Genomic DNA, 18,623 nt, shown 5'->3' on the forward strand with positions numbered 1-18,623 from the left:
TTTACACAGAGGACAGTTTGTGAGTGCAATTAACTTCCTGAGAAAGTGATGGATGTGGGTACCATTAGAACATTTAAAAGACATTTGGATGAGTACGTGAATAGAAAAGATCTGGAAAGATATGGGCCAGGAGCAGGCAGGTGGGACTAGTTTAGTTTGGGATTATGTTCGGTATGGACTGGTTGAAACAAAAGGTCTGTTTCCACGGTGTATGACTCTATGACTATGACGTGCATCTTGTTACAAAATACAGTGAAAAGTGTGTAATGTTGTTACTCTCCAGCACCATCTTTACCCACAAGAAAATACACCAAAACATAGAATATAAAAGCGGAGAAATTAAGAAACAAAGGAAGTGTCCAACTTTACAGCCCCTCTTGTTAGGTGCTCCATCAGGGGCTTGGTGGCCAAGTACAAGTCCCCATATGCTGCTGCTGGAAAAGAAGTTGTCACCCTTGTGCTCCATCACGCCTCCACCAACGCCCTCCACACTGTGAGACCTTGCTGGAACTCACCAATGCAGGAGCCACTGATGCTGCCGCACCAGCCCAAACTCGACTCTGCCATTGCCATAAGTCCACTTCGGGCCCACCTCACCGATGCAGCTGCTATTGATGGTACCAGGCCTTATACGGGGTCTGGACCTGCCCCCGCTGCCCCTCCGTGAATCTGCGGCAGAAGCAGACACCACCAGGAACCTAAACTCACCTCCAATCCCACTGCCATGGGTCCACGCTACTGGGCCTACTCACTGTTGCTGTGACCATGCTTTTCACCAAGAGGTAAGTAGCATAAAATAGAAGAGAAAAAGAAAGGGGGAAGAGAGAAAAAAAGGGAAACTGAAACAAAAGGAGATGGAACAAATGAACCCTGGGGTCAGAAGCCCTACTCCACTGCCATTTGACTGGAATACAATATATTTTAGATCCAACCAGGGATCAGGTTATTTTGGATTTTGCGACAAGTCATGTAACAGGTTTCAAAATAATTTACAGAATAAAACATGTCCTCCGGATCACAGACGAGAACATGGTAGAATTTAACACTCAATTTGAAAGGGACCAGTGAGGCCAATGCTAGCTGGAGTGGATGAGGAAAGGAGTTTAATGTCAAAAATAGTTGAGGAAATATGGCGGACGTTTAAGAAAATATTTACCGCTCACTGCAAAAATATATCCCAATGAGAAAGAAAAGTTCTAATAAGGGGTTAATGATACTGGATTAACCATAAGGTGTTAACCAGAAAGTTAAGGATAGCATCAAATTGAAAGGATTAAAACATACATGTCAAGGATTAGTGGTTAACCAGAGGATTTGGCAAGTTTTAAGAAGCAACACAAAAAAGGCCAAAAGACAGAGAGAAAAGGTAAACTTTGGGTGCAAACATGCAAGTAATAAAAAGATGGACATCACACACTTATTTAAACGTATAGAAAGAAAGGAAGACACCAAAGTGAATGTAGGACGTTTAGAGAATGAGACTGGGGAAATAATAATCGGGAAACAGGAAATGGTAGAGGAGTTAAACAATTACTTTACATCAGCATCTTCCAAGTAGAAGACACTAACAGCTTTTCAAACTTATCAACCAATCAAGGAGCAAGGGAAGAGATGAACTAAACACAATAACTATCATTAAAGAAAAGTGTTAAGGAAATAACAGGGCTAAAGCTGAATTAGTCCCACAGACCTGATGGGATGCATCTGAGGATATTCAAATACGTTTCTATAGAGTTAGTTGATGATCTGGTAGTAATCTTTCAGGAATCCTTAGATTCTTGAAAGTCCGAGATGAATAGAAAACTGTCAACTAGAACTTTATTTAGAAAGGGACAGGGTCAAAATATAGGTAATTATAGGCCTGCTAACTCACTGTCTGTCATTGACAAAGTATTAATATCTACTATGAAGGATATAATAATAGAGCATTTAGAAATACATAGTATGATCAAGTAGAGTTGGCATGGCTTCACAAAGGGAAATCATGGATAACTAATTTATTCTAATTCTTTGAGGAGGTCATGAGCAGGTTAGATGATAGGATATAATATAAGGAATTTTCAGAAAGTGCCTGAATACAGACTTTTTACTTAGTAAGACAACAGCCCATGATGTTGGAAATAGTAATTTTACATGGATAGTGGATTGGCTAACTAATGGAAGACAGAGATTTAGGATAACAGAAACATTTTCAAGATGGTAACCTACAAATAATTGGGTGCCAAAGGGATCCATGCTGGGCCCACAATTATTATAATCTATATTAATAACTTAGGTGAGGAAAGTGAATGTACTATAACCAAGTTTGCAAATGACTCAAAAATAGATGGGAACACAAGCAGAGAGCATAACACAAAGAGTGTGCAGAGGGATATAAACTGGTTAAGTGAATGTGTGCAGATAAAGCACACAGTGTATAATGTGGGAAATTCTGAATCCTCCAATTTACCAGGAAGAATAGAGGAGTTGAATATTATTTACATGGGGAAAAGCTGCAGAAAGCTACAGCATAGTGAGCTTTTGGAGTCCTCATACATAAATCTCAAAAAAAAGAGCTAACTTTAGGTTTAGCCAGTGATACAGAAGTTAACTGGAATGATAGCCTTTATTTCAAAGGGAATTGAGTTTTGTTTAAACAATACAAGGCACTAGTCAGTCCATAACTGAAATACAGTTTTGGACTTCTTACTGAAGGAAAGATCTAATTGAAAGATTGGCATTGGAAACAGTCTAGTGAAGGATTACAAGACTGATCACCAGTACGAAGAGTGGTTGAGTGGGTTGGATCTGGACTCTTTGGAGTTTAGAACAATGAGAGGCAACTTTATTCAAACATACAAGTTTCTTAAAGAACTTGCCAGAGTAGACACAGAGAGGTTTTGCCTTGAGGAAGATTATTAGACCAGAGGGCATAATCTCAGATTAAGTGGTCACCCTTTCAAGACAGAGATGAGGAGAATTTACTTCTGTAGCTGTGGTATTTTTAACTCCATAGGATTGTAGAGGCTGAGTTGTTAAGGCTGAGATAGACAGATTTTTTCATCTCTAAGGGAATCAAGGATTATGCAAAAAAGGAAGGAAAGTGGAGTGTGGATTTTCAGGTCTGCCATGACATCATTGAATGCAGACTTAATGGGCTGAATGGCCTACTCCTGCTCCAATGATTTTATGGTTAGATGGACATATAAATGTATGAGTTAAAATAATAAGCCTCTTATAAACCTTCCGAATCACACATACAGAGAAACACGAAAGAAAATAGATATTATGGGTGAGGGAAAGTCTTGGAAGGCAATTCAATGGCTGCTGTCCACAGGGATCATGGAGATAGTCCTTGTGTTATCAGGATGAGCTGCTCTTCGTCAAGTACTTTCATTTACCTGCAGGAGGCACAGAGTGACTGGATCACACACATGAAGTATTTATCTTAGTAGTTAATAGCTACAACTTACTGAAGGTAATGAGATGAAATAAATCAAACTTCTTCAGGGTTGAGGCTTTTTATTTTGGTGCAAAGAGAAGGACAAGTCCTTCCTTTCTGAAGGTCCGATAGCTACTGACCCAAACAGGTACACCCCAAAACTGTTCAGCTACTGGCGAGGCAAGCATGTAGTTGTTGGAAGGCAGAGAACGCCTTTGTCATCAACAATAGTTTAACATGCCCCAGACCAATCAGCTACATGTTGCAAGCTAAATCTCCAGTTTGTCTGCAATGAGACCTCCCCACACTGCATGAACAATTTAACAGTAAGTATCAGGAAACTTGCATTTAAAACATGTGACATTCCTTTCTACAATTCTTGGTTTTTACAACAGTCATTTTCCCATTTCAGTACACAATCAAAAAAACAGAAAAATGAAAAGATTTACACTGAAATCACAGCTTTCTGACTCCAATCCCCATAATTCAGTTCCCAGCTTCCCTCCTGCAGCTTGACCCACTGATGACCAGCCATTAACTTGCAGTGGATGGGCTCTAGGACTCTGTGCAAAGGTCTGTGGAAAAAAAAAGCAGGAGATTGGCACTAGTTAGTGATGCTTGTTTGAAGAGTGCGTGTGGACACAGTGGGCTGAATGGCCTCCTTCTCTGCTGCAGCAATTCTGTGATTTTGTGGCTGACCATGGACTACTCCAGTAAGCAAAAATGAATATAACTTAGTTTGAAAGATTTCAAATCACACAGCAAATCAAAATCCCATCCACTTGCCAATTGTTTAAAGTCAGAGAAATGCTTCCTTATCAAATCTGTAAATTTGACGTAGCAGCTTCTTCTCAGATCATGTCTAATGAGCTGAGACCTTTTTCCTTGATCATTCATCCCACTGGGTTCTTAGACTTCCTGAGCTTTGAATAATCAATTCAAGATTCTCACCAAGTAGTCCTCGTCTGGAGGTTCCATAAATGAAACTCTTATACTCCAGTAAATTGTTTCTTTAACTCTTTTGAACAGTCTCTTCCTTTCTGAGAGAAAATATGCTTGTATCTAACTTCAGTCATATCTCCTTTGAACTGCTCTAAAGTTTCTGAAATAATTTTTAAAATCATATTCACCTTAAATCCTGCTAAGTTAAGCTGTTTTATCTCTCCACTCAGAAACCTCCATGTATAAACAAACTTCCACGAATACTTCAGAGGGCAGATGCTGGTTCTAAAATTGTAGATCTGGGAAAACCGATTAATTTATTCTTTAAACACGTCACAGATAATAGACCAAGACCAACATGCCATTATGTTAAAACCCAAGCTCTTGAAAAAATAATAAACAAAAATCAAATACATTCATACATATTGTCAGCTAATCAAGTTTAAATTCTATATAAAACACTTCCCTTTGTTTGATGACTGTTGATTTGTCATTTGAAATGTAATCATTCTCTGAGACATTTATTGCCTTTTATTCTTCCTTTACCTCAACCTTTACGTTTTTATTTGTGGCCCTTATTAACTTCATGTAAGTATGGTAGCTTACATTTCTAATCTCCATTCTTGACTTTGTTTTTTTATCTTTCTTTTCCAAATGTCTTATCTCTTGTCATTATCCAATGTTGGATCCAATTTGTCCTGAATCACATGGAGTCTTACCTTCCCAATCAGTCTCCCAAGTGACATCTTGTCAAAAACCTTGTGAGTTTTTGTGTTCAACTTTACGTAACGACTTCTGTCTTAAAAACATCTTTCATTGCTTTCTTTTTGGATATTTGTTCACCCTGTGCAGCTTTAGTTTGGCAATATGTTGCTGAGCCCACCTGAGTGACCTGTCCCACAGGTAATTTCCAGGAGATTGACTCATCTATAAGATGTTTTAGCTTCCCACCAGAATGGTTCAGCCTCCTCAACCAACCCATCCTCTCGTGAGACCTCCTTCAGCTACGTGGGCCCTCATCCATATCAATCCAATGCAACTCTCTGACCTACCTATTGATAGTAAATTGGAAAGTACTCACCCACATGCAATGCTGATCCAGCAGATATGACAACAGGTCCAGATAACTATGCAATATATTGTTTCTGTTCACCTTGAGAAACTGCCAAGAAATTCAGGTACAGATTACAATTGTCTTGTCTTGTCTTGTCTTGTCTTGTCGTGTGTACAAATGTCAATGTTGAAACTTCTAAGATCTTGAACTCTGGCAAAAATCCACAAGTTCCCCTCTCTTATACAATTTAAGTCACGCACTCAATTTCAATTCTGATCAACTTACAACTACATGTTAACCAGATGTAACTAATTTCCTGCAATATATATACCAGGCATTGTTCGTGTCCACGAAAAGCCTCCCCTTATCCTGATGATTGCATGCTGGAGGCAGTGTCCTTGTTTCAGCACACATTTCCCAGGCTGGCTCTTTGCCATTCTGCCCCGTGGGGGCACCTGCTAATTCACTGTTCAACTTACACTTCTTCCACCACAAACACTTCTACCTGAATCTGTATTTAACCCCTTCGACTTTAATCCTTTCAGTCTGTAAAGGATATTGCTGGGAAAATGTCATTTTCCCTTCTTTTTTCCGATTTGTGTTAAGGTCTTTGCAATTGACCATATTTTGAAAGTCTTTTCTTTCTGTTATTAAATAATGCTTTTCTAAAAAAAATGCTTGTATTAGACACTTTGTGTGTTTGTTCAATGTCTAATAACTTGGTGTATTATTGTAAAATCAAACTTATAACCTGTCAAGACATGATTCACTCAAGGAGCTGATTTGTCCAATATTATCTCATAACAAAGTAGGGGGTCTTGACTGGAAATAAATCAATTGAATTTAAGAGAATGTGTGAAATGTTTAAATTGCTTCCGATACCTGTGAGTATCAGAGAGTTCTTGAGAAGCATATTATATCAGTCGGGCTTTCAAATTAGCTTTGACTGTTGCCAAGACTTCTCTGGGAATGGAAAATGTGACATTTGAAATCCTTGACTAAGGATGGAGTTATAGTATGAAGGTAGAAATACAATTGGGACATTATAACGATGAGATGCTTAGCGTTAAAAGGAGGGAAACCTAAAATTGATAAAACTCTGCTGCAATTAGCTAAGATTCACTTCGAAATGAAAAAAAAAACATGATTTTGAAGAAAACAAGAACAGAGAAATGGGAAAAGAAGAGAAAGAGAAAGATAAATAGGAAGTTAAGTGGAAATCAGAAAGCTTAAAATGGCAAGACACAGCAAAGAAAAATGAAATGGAAATATAAATAAAAATGTAAAGGTTGGGGTAAAGGAATAATAAAGGTAATAAATAGCTCAGAAAAATGATTACAACACGAATGACAAATTGACAGAGGATGGGGCTGAAAGGCATTTCTCCTCATTTGAAAAGGATTGTTCAGAACTTGGAGTGGCCAAAAATGTTCGACAGTGTATTTTCATAGATACAACCATGAATGTGTACACTCATTTGTAACAAGATAAGTCTGCAGACTATGAAACTGTTAAAATAGCAATATTCAATGTTTACAATTTGTCCTTGAAGCTTCAGAAAGAAACCTAATTAAGCATTTATAGAATTTGCCAGAGAGAAAGAATTACTTTGGGATTGGTGTTTTTGATCGTGGAAATTGGAGAAATAATATGAGAATGTGAGGGAAATTATGATTAGAACATAGAACATAGAACATAGAAAAATACAGCGCAGTACAGGCCCTTCGGCCCTCGATGTTGCGCCGACTGAAGCCTACCTAACCTACACTAGCCCAATAACCTCCATATGCTTATCCAATGCCCGCTTAAATGACCATAAAGAGGGAGAGTCCACCACTGCTACTGGCAGAGCATTCCATGACCTCACAACCTGATGAATAAAGAATCTACCCCTAACATCTGTCCTATACCTACCACCCCTTAATTTAAAGCTGTGTCCCCTAGTAACAGCTCACTCCATTAGCGGAAAAAGGTTCTCACTGTCAACCCTATCTAAACCCCTAATCGTCTTGTACACCTCTATCAAATCTCCCCTAAACCTTCTTTTCTCCAATGAGAACAGCCCCTAGTGCCTCAGCCTTTCCTCATACAATCTTCCTACCATGCCAGGCAACATCCTGGTAAACCTCTTCTGCACTCGTTCCAATGCCTCCACATCCTTCCTATAGTATGGCGACCAAAACTGCACACAATACTCCAGATGAGGCCGCACCAGAGTCTTATACAATTATGAAAGAATTCTGAAAAAACAGCAGTAGTAATGCTGTATTAGTAATGGTAATACTTATGAGTTATTCAGATGAGCATCAAGTAACAAGATTCCAGCAATTAAAACTCTTGTTAGCTGGGATAATTCTCTGAGATTGGGAGATACCTGAGCGGTCTTACACAGGATTAAAGGGGGGAATGGTGGAATTAGTGGAATATAATATTTAGTGTTGGAAACGGTATTAATTGTAGGGAGCAAACGTAAATATGTCAAATTATAAACAAGATAAACGGATAGAAAGAATATGCTTTTATTGCAATAAAACTTGACATGCTAAAAGCAGTTGCTTGATATTAAAGAGGAAATATCATGCAGTAACAGGAACACTTGTAAAGTCCTCAGAAAATAGAATTTCAAGTTAGGAAATTGGTATTAAAACTGTAGCACAGGTGGAGTGTGTTTCCTCAAAACCTACTAGGAAAAGAAAGATGGTTTAGGACAGTTAGGCATTTTTTTCCTTTTCTATTGATAATGAGATTCTGAACCTTTCATTTCAAATTAAGAAGTATTTCCTTGTTTTTTCTAATCAAGGTGATAAATAAATAAAGATATTGAGAGAAACCGAAAGAACTGAGGATGCTAGAAATCAGAAACAAAAACAGCAATTGCTGGAAAAGCTCAGTAGATCTGGCAGCATCTGTGGAGAGAAATCAGAGTTAACGTTTCAGGTCCAGTGACCCTTCCTCAGAAGATATTGAGAGACGCTGGAACAAGTCAGCCATTGGTACTAGCTGATTATACAACATTTTGTCCAGAGTAGCTAATAACATATTCAACTCATCCTCTTTAATCAAATTGAAATAGATCAACCCTGAGTTGAGAGATCTTTCCAAATTGTTCTGTTGGTTGTAATAATCACTTGTTCGCATGTTAGAAATACATTAGCAGCCTCATGTGACTGATCAGGAGAAAGTGAGGTCTGCAGATGCTGGAGATCAGAGCTGAAAATGTGTTGCTGGAAAAGCACAGCAGGTCAGGCAGCATCCAAGGAGCAGGAGATTCGGCGTTTTGGGCATAAGCCCTTCTTCAGGAAGGAAGAGAGCTTCTTCAAGGAAGGCATCCTTGCAAGAGGATTCGGAGTAGGCTAAAATCTTCGAGGAGAAAGTGAGGTCTGCAGATGCTGGAGATCAGAGCTGAAAATGTATTGCTGGAAAAGCACAACAGGTCAGGCAGCATCCAAGGAGCAGGAGATTCGATGTTTCGGGCATAAGCCCTTCTTCAGGAATCGGAGATTCGACGTTTCGGGCATAAGCCCTTCTTAATTTCTGAAGAAGGGCTTATGCCCGAAACGTCGAATCTCCTGCTCCTTGGATGCTGCCTGACCTGCTGCGCTTTTCCAGCAACACATTTTCAGCTCATGTGACTGATCACCGTAGTAACCAGATTGCAAAACTAAGGCAATGGTTTGTTAAGCCATGTTTCACTCTCGGATCTGATTTCTTAACAGTGCCTGGGATTGAATAGTCCTGGCAATGGACTGAAGCTCCCTTCCACTGAGTATAATCCTTAAGAGAGGGGCAAGTGGCCTTTAAAAAGAATATGCTATCCATTCCATTATCACATGGGCTTATATTGAATAATGAATCAACCAACAGTTGAGTGGTAGAGTCAGAAGCATGGAAACTACTGTGATTTAAAAAAGTGGCTCCCAACCACAATCTCAAGGGAAATTACAAAGGGCGCTAAATGCCACGCAGGCCAGCAACATTCCCATGAATGAGTATGAAAATTAATTGAGCAGGACATTATAGGAATTACATTTCTTAATCTCAAATAATCACAGAATAGCTGGCCTTCCAAACAATTATCATCAAATGTGGTTCTTACCTTGCACTTGCATGCATGTTTTTTCTAATTTGCTAACTCAGGGATGAGACTTATTCATGCAAACAAATATAAAGTGGTTGAATGCTACAATTTTACTTTAACAAGAAGCTCTAAGAAATGTCAGCCCAAATTTCCCAATGATCCTATCATTTCCGAAGTGTGGGTGGGAGCTGCACATGGAGACACTGATGAAACCCCAGTGGACAATTTCCTTCCAAAATCATCCATTTAATATGGAGAATTCACAGTGTTCAATAGTTACTCAGGAAAAATTAGATGATTAAATAAATAGTCTAACTCCTCAGTAACTAACTGACGTCCAACTCACTTCACATATCAGGGCTCTGGAAAAGCACAGCCAGTCAGGCAGCATCCTTGGAGCAGGAGAGTCGACGTTTCAAGCATAAGCACGTTCCTGATGAAGAGCTTATGCTCAAAGTGTTGACTCTCCTGCTTCTCACATGCTGCCTGACTGGCTGTGCTTTTCTGGCACCACACTCTTTGACTCTGATTTCTAACATTTGCAGTCCTCACTTTCTGCTCACTTCACATATGTCCAAGTACACCTCCATCAGAGCCCATACACCCTTGGAATCTGACCTGATACCTCCTTTACTAATGCCCTGTGTCTTTATACATCCTGCACTGGGATCCAAGTCTCCCTGATACTAAATGATAAAACACTCGTTATTGGAACATGAAATACGCTTCTCTGCCCAGGCCCTCATACCACCCTCACCTCCAGGTCCTGCTGACTTCTCCCCCACCACTGGAACTGACAAACCACCTCTGTTCTGGACTCAATAGACCCCCAACCCCTCTCCTGGGACCTGACCTCTAATACCATTGACCCAAGATGAACCCTGCATCAGACTCAACACCTCCTACCTCTGCTGCTGGAAACAATTCTTCTTGCTCTGGACCCGGACAACTGCTGTGTCACCTTAGTCCTGCCCCCACCACCCCCCTCCTCACGCCACCCCCCTCTACCCACCACCATCCCAGGAACCAAAACCCCTAATCCTCACTGTTAGACCTGACCCCATCTTACTTCCCTTCAGACATGGTTCCCCCATGTGGGACCTTGGCCATCATATTCCGCTCCTAAATAGGACACCCACACTCCTCTCAATACCCGAAACACATACCTCAGACCTGCTGAGACATAGCCTAAACATGCCAGCACTTACCCAGTCCCCACGCTGCCATGTGTCCTGGCTAGCATCCTAGTCTTATTTACCTGGCATCCTACTGAGCTGGTGGCCTACACCTTAGTACCCTACTAAGCCTCTGGAACCCTACTAACCTGGCACCATATTCACTGGCACCCTACTCCCTAGTCACCTGCTATCCCAAGTAGCTGGCACCCTACCCTCCAAGCACTCCAATCTCACAATTACCTATACTTTTGTCGCCACTGACTGGTCCTTTAACTTACAGAATATGGTTACTGACTGCTATGAGAAAGGGGTTCTAAACATGTATTCCCCTGACTGCCCTATGCTATGGATTGGATTTCTGGATGATCAGAAACCTTTCTGAAATGTATTAGCTATAAGGACAGGTTGGGTAAATTAGGGTTTGTTTCACTCGAATGTAGGAGACTGAGGGATGAACTGATTGAATATATAAAATTGAGAGATATAGAGAGGATGAAATGTCTGAGCCTTTTTCCCAGGGTGGAAATGTCAAATACTAGAGCCACAGATGAGAGGAGGACAGTTTAGGGGAGATGTGTGAGACAAATCTTTTATGCAGAGGGTGGTAGATGCCTGGAATACTCTGGCAGGAGAGGTGGTTGAAACAGTTACAACAGCAATGTTAAAGACGCATCTAGACAGACACATGTACAGGCAGAGAATAAAGGGAAACAGCCCAATGCAGGGGAATGGATTTAGTTACGTTTGTCATCATAGTCAGTACAGACATGATGGGCCAAAGGGCCTGTTCCTGAGCTGTGTTTGATGAAAATGCAGAACTCATTTGTGGGTGAAATACAAGGACTGGAATAATGTTCTGCATGAGATTGACACTAATTGGGAAATCTGGCCCACGTAGAATAACTTCTCTAAAGTATTGAACATTTCTGCACCATAGTGGTAAGATAATTAAGTTTAAAATCTGAAATGATTTAAAAATGAGATATCTGATGGAACAAGGAAATCACACTTTGAGCAGAATCTTCCAATTTGTGTCAGAATCTCTACTTTCAACTCTGAACTGACAAATATTTGCCCAATTACTTATCTAGGAATTTTCTGGTTGGACACTCAATGCAGGGTTTATCACCACAGAAACAGCCCAATACAGCATGCAGGCAGCAGCAGGGTGGGGACTGGCTCCAAAATTTACATACTCTTTTTATTGCACTAATTGTTTTATTCCAGCAAATATCTTAAGGCCCAAAGCCATACTGCTAGCTATTGAGAGACAGTAAATGTGTCAAGTAAGTGAGAGGACATGGTGGCCACGTCAAAAGGCACTGGTCTTTCATCCCCATCCATGCCTGGAAATCAACCAATCAGCTTTTGTTATCTGGGGGTCGCTTGTGGCATTGTGATAATGTTCCTACCTCTGAGCCAGGGGTTAAGTCCTGCTCCGGAGATGTGACAAAACACATCTAGACAGGTTGATTAAAAATCCCTGTAAGGTAAGTGAAGAGGTAAATGTGTAAATTGTGTAAGGGGTCGAGTGCCATTGGCTGAGTGAGGGGTTGCCAAGTGACTGAGAGGGTTGGGTCATAATGCAGGAAGGTAAGAGGGTAAGGCGTCAGGTGGCTGAGGGGGTACAAGGAGCATTTGAGTGGGTCAGAGGGCAGCATGATTTAGATTTAGGAGCTGTGGAGTGTCCATCGGAAGAATCTCTGCAAGAGAGATGTTGACATTTGCTCCTGTATGAAGGAATGGTGGCTGGTTGTGTATTTCTGCGGAAGCTAGATATGATGGTAGGGGTACAGTCGGGCATTCTTGGGGGTGGAGTGTCAGGTTTTTGAGAGAGGTTGGTGTCAGTGATTGGTGTGGTCCAGTGGTGAGCTGAGGATACCAGGTGCCAGTTTAATACTTTAATGCAGACCTTCAAAAAAGTAATAGAAATAAAATGCCTCGCTTCACAAACTTTCCCATGGAAAGACTCATATATAATTGTCATTATGATGCCTTGCATTTGTGGGAGTATAAAAATTCAAATTGCTTAAAAATTCTTATCCCACATTTAATAGAAAATTTCATGACCATCTATTTGCCGTGATTTATGTGTTCCTTCTTAATTCACTCAAGAATTCTTACCAAGGAATTAACATGTCCAGTTTCAGCTGCAAAAACATACATTATATTCCGTTACTGTTGATCACTCTCAAATACTTACCTATATTACAACCTTTTAAGATTTTACATCCATTAAGGATTAAGCAAGCCATCAGTCAATGCTGGTTCCAGTCAAATGAGATTAAAAGCGTTCCATTTGAAAACCATTTTCTCTGGAGAAATGCATTCAGCTGAAATTTGCTGGAGCAGATCGTTGTGAAATACCTGGTTAATTTGACATTTCTCTGAGCAAACTTACAACCTGAAAGAGATATTATTACCTTTTTTTATCTTTCAGCCTGTTTCTTTCTCTCTCTTCCTTTCTCTCTTTACCTCGCTTTAAGTACCTGACTTGACTTAGAATGAAATCCCATCAGTTCCAATATCTTCTCAGTTCTTCCTCCGTCTTTAATCCTACAATTTATCAGTTCAGGAGATTTACTATTTGTCCCATCGTTCAGTAAGTCCCTCTTAAGCTTGCTGGGCTATGATCAGTTTGCAAATCCAGTACCTTACAGCGCTAAAACAAAAATTGAGCTGGTGATATGGATTGACAATTGTAAGCAATTATCATATTGTTAAAACTGTACCTATGCTATTCATTTCTAGATATCTTTCTAAGGAAAATCTACTGGGCAGTTAATGAGCAAACCTCATAAAATCCGAGGAAGGTTCAGGGTGAAAAGTTACTTTGGTAATTGCCATTTAGTGCAAATCATTCAGTAGCAAGTGGCGATTTGTTGTTCTTGGGGTATCTGGTCTTTGCCTTGATTGGTGATAATTTTGTTTTTTGTTTTTCTAACAATGTACAGGATTTCAACAAATCTTGGCCCAACATCTAGAGAAACTGGCACAAAGATTGCAGGGCTGCACCTATGTTGTTTATACCATGCTGCCTCTGACATATGAGCATCTGGCTGTCTCCATGGAAAGGTGGAGAGCCAAGTCCATTAATCTCAATTGTCTGCTCGATGAATGTAAAGCCCTGAGCTCCAACACTCAAGTTGATAGGAGGAAGAGGGACCTTGACCTCACTCCAGGTGCCCCTTCCTCTCAAGAAGACAGGACAGTTCCAACTGGCACCCAGCCTGATGGAAACCATCTTCAGGCCACCCCAAAAGCCTCCTGTCAGGACACTCCAAAGGAGGCCACCTCTTACCTGCTAGCCTCCCTTGGTCCTGTCGGAGACCGAGCCATGGAGAGTGTACGCACTCAGCATATTTGGTCTCTCTCGCTACAAAGGATTGCCTGACTATGACTCCAAGGCCACTGTAAGGCCCAATCTTTCCACCCCATCTCCAGACCCTGGAACTGCATCTAAATGTAGTGGGAAGGAAAGGAGGAAGAAGACCTTCTAATGACACATTAGTGATAAATCATTGTAAATATATTCTCACGTTTGTAAACAAATGATCACTTTTCATCTTCAATTGTGTGTGCAAATGTCTATCTAGCAGCAACTACAAGAGTGAAGGTACAGGGTCTAACCATTCTTAGTGCTAACTAAGGTTTAATGGTCCAAGGTACGAAGTGAGTAGTTTCAATACTATGTATGGACAATGGAATACGATTGCTACTTTGGCAACTAGGATGGATCTTACCTGGCTGCAGTACATTGATTGTACATCACAGCGATTAATGGCATTGATTCCTCATGCTGGATGATGTGATCAAGAGTTCTTGATGCCAAAATTTGTAGGCTTGAATGCCTAAAGTTGGTGCTTTTCGATGTTTATCACCTGGACTGTACGGTTGTCCATGTAATGCTGTTGTCCTTTGAAGGACCTGAAATCAATTGAAAGTGAAGCTCCTTCCTAACTGATTGAAATGCTTACACATGGTGTGGTGACAGCTGTTTGCAGTTACATTGTGCACTTGTTATCTGCAGCACAATGGAAAGAAAACTTGGTCGCATTTCACACACATATTCTCAGGCTCAGCTTCTTATCCCCAAATGCACACTTTCCCCTTGGTAACTGATGCACACAAAAAAGTCTCTTGTTGCTTGCTAGTGAGAATCTTGTCTTGTTGTTCAACATTTGCTTTGAAAATAGGACTTTCTACTCTTAATATCAAGAAGTCCTCACTGGCTATCTCATACAATTTTCATGAATCGGCCACCACATTGTCCATTGCCTGGGAAGATTCAGCTAAGGCCTATTTTGGAAATGTATTTAAAGATGCCACGTTTGACCGGCTTGTGAAATTCAAAAGGTTAATATATGTCATGGGTGACAAATTTGATGTCTGAAGGTAAAAAAAGTTAAGGGAAAGAATATACAAGACAGAATATTAACGATACTAATAATTCGAATTAAGCCTTTAATTTTTGCCACTAAAATTTGCCAAATGAATAATTATCCATTACAAATGAATAATAGAAAAGTTCTAACTGTGCTTAATATTAAATAAATGTGGTTCAGAAAGCCAGCATGGAAGATGATAGCTGGAAACCAAATGATATCGTTAAAAGAGTATCATGGTTCAAATAATTTTGGCACATTTATAAATATTATTCCAAATGGACGTCAAGTTGGATATTTAGCCTTTTTTGAAAATCAGGCATTGAAATACTTTTCAAGGCATGGACCTGCACTGGTCAGAGATGCACTGACAGTTACATTCTTCGGGAAAGCAGCCCATCAATAGGCCATCACTGCAATGGTGATCCAGCTAAGGACAGTGAGCCGGTTCCAAGGTCAAAGGCCAAAGGGCATGCAATATCCTGCAGCATAGTTATCAGCTTCACCGGAGAACTGGGCATTACTGAGGTAGATAAATGTAGGAACCATTAGAAACTTGATGAAGATTTGAACATAATGAAGGACTACCAGTCAGGCCATCAGCTAGGGTGGGTTAGATAAGGGGCCGCTGATCTTTTGGCATGTCCCAGGAAGCAACTCCAAATTTGTGGGCGGCACGGTGGCACGGTGGTTAGCACTGCTGCCTCACAGTGCCAGAGACCCGGGTTCAATTCCCACCTCAGGCAACTGACTGTGCGGAGTTTGCACGTTCTCCCCGTGTCTGTGTGGGTTTCCTCCGGGTGCTCTGGTTTCCTCCCACAGTCCAAAGATGTGCAGTGTCAGGTGAATTGGCCATGCTAAATTGCCCATAGTGTTAGGTAAGGCGTAAATATAGTGGTCTGGGTGGGTTGCGCATCGGTGTGGACTTGTTGGGCCGAAGGACCTGTTTCCACACTGTAAGTAATCTAAACATGCTGTTAGCCTCCTGATTCTACATGGCATACTATCCTTATTTTGAATTTTTTTCAGGAGTTCTTTTGAATTCTTGCCTTGACAGTCAACTATGCTTGTTGTAGATTAAGGATTTATACATTGATTATGCTTTGGGATAATCTCTTTAATTCAATATAAATTTAAGTACTGAAGAGGGTATTATGATCTGCTTTGAATTGTACCTGACAATAAGTCGGGGTGGCTTGCTTACTATGGGAGAGGAATGTTCAGGGTGAGACTGACTGGGACAAACGTAAAATGACCACTCTTAAAAATAAAACTAAAAGCAACAGAACAGGCTTTTGACCGCCAAGTTCTTGGGTAGAAAAAAAGAGAAGGGAGTGGGTACAGAGATCTCACTGAAAGAGAAACCAGCTCCTACTGGTTTAGTCATCAGAAAGTAGAAGCTGTGAGTTCTCCGTAAGCTACCAAGCTGGAATACAGGAGTGAAGACAGGTTCCAAATGAAAAGGAGCATCCCTTGGCAATTTTAAGGAATTTGAAATCTCTAAAGTAGATCATGTGTGACCATAACACCAATAAAGACATGGAAGCAGAAGCAGGCCACTCTGCCCATCGAGTCAGCATCCAACGAGCAGCGAAATCGACGTTTCGGGCAAAAGCCCTTCATCAGGCTTTTGCCCGAAACGTCGATTTCGCTGCTCGTTGGATGCTGCCTGAACTGCTGTGCTCTTCCAGCACCACTGATCCAGAATCTGGTTTCCAGCATCTGCAGTCATTGTTTTTACCTACTCTGCCCATCGAGTCTGGTTTGGAATTCAATGAGATCACAGCTAATGTGATAACTTCACTTCCCTACGATTTTCCCACAACTTCTATTTTCTTCTATTTCATCCTTTAATTTATTTAGTGACACCCACTACAACCTTCTGTGGGGTAAGAAACCCATGATTTACTATCATCAGGAAAAGGAAATCCTTCTTTATGTCTTCATAACTGGGTAACAGCTGACTTTGACATTATGCCCTCTGGTCCTAGAATCTCCCACAATGGGAAAGAAAATTGCACATCTACATGGTAAACACCTTAAGTATCTTGTATTTTTTTCCAATAAGGTTGTCTCTTATTCTTCTCACTCCAATCAGTACAGGCCCAAACTACTCAGTGTCTCTTCGTAACAAAGTCCCTCCAGAATCAATCCAGGGAAAGATCTCTTGACTGCTTCTTATGCTTGTATATCTTTAATTGGATAACGAGACCAAAACTTGTTCACAAAATTTTAGCTGTCATGTAACCTTTTTTTTAGATATATAAAGACTTCCCTAATTGATATTGTATTCTCTTTGAAATTAAGGCCAATTTGTCCATATTATCTGCAGAAATTCTATGCTAGCTTTTCGTGGTTTACGCACAAAGAATCCCAAAGTTATCTTTGTCGCAGCTTTCCACAACCTTCCTCCATTTTGAATATTAATCGGCACCTCAATTCTTCCAGACAAAGTGCATGATCTCATATTTTCCCACATTACATTCTATCTAGCAGGTTTTTGCCTGTTCTCTTAACTTATTACAATTTCAATTTAGTACTGCCGCAAAAAATTGAGTGAAGTGCCTTTTGATGGCTAGTTGACGTCGTGACTTGGCAAAACATAGAGAAAGAAATGCATTGACAGCTAGGTGTGATTTTTGACCCATTCTTATATGAGAACTAATTTTGTGAAAAGTGGAACACAAGAGTTAACAAAGTGAGATTACAGAAATTGAACCTGGTGAATAAATATGAGTAAATCAAAGAGTAGAGACAAAGCAAGAGGGAAAATGATAAAAACTCTACCAGTAAAAGACAACAAAGTCGTATAGACGTGAGTCTGGTGAAAGAAAATGAAAAATAAGAAGACGTTGGATGAACTGGATATTTTTCATTGAGCTTGACTATCGTGAATACAAATAACAGCTCAGGATTAGCTGTAAATTACAAAATGGTGGGCTGGGAGAAATTCATATAAACTACAATCACCATGGAAGTGTTATTGAGCAAACTGCTGATAGAGGTTTTTTTAAAATGACAGAATAGATAGGGAGAAACTGTTCTCGCTGTTCATGAACAAAAAAACAAAAACAAGAGGGCACAGTTTCGAAGTGTTTTATAAAAGAAGCAATGTGGAGTGAGAAAAAAGCTTGTCACAGCAAACGATTCCAGTTTGGAATGTTCCACGTGGAATTGTGGTACAGACAAGTTCAACTAAGGCTTCCGAGAGGGTATTGGATCGATATTTAAATAGAGACAATGGCAGGCTCATGGCAGAAAAACATTAGTTTGACATTATTTCAAGATTTAGAGAGCTGACACTGACAGGATAAGTCAAAGGGCCTCCTTCCCCACTGTAATAATTGAGTGATTCAGGTCCTGAGCAAATTGTTGGAGTTGTGAGATGACATGTTTCCTGTTCTTGATGGACCTCATCTGAGGGTCTGAAAAGAAGTGACTCATGAGATAATTGATACATAGGTTTTAATTGTTTCCAAAATTTTCTAAATTCAGGCAATGTTCCATTGGATTAGAAAATAGCGAATTAAACTACTTTATTCAAAAATGGATGGAACCAGAATGA

This window comes from Hemiscyllium ocellatum, chromosome 36, assembly GCF_020745735.1.
Source record: "Hemiscyllium ocellatum isolate sHemOce1 chromosome 36, sHemOce1.pat.X.cur, whole genome shotgun sequence".
NCBI classification, from domain to species: domain Eukaryota; kingdom Metazoa; phylum Chordata; class Chondrichthyes; order Orectolobiformes; family Hemiscylliidae; genus Hemiscyllium; species Hemiscyllium ocellatum.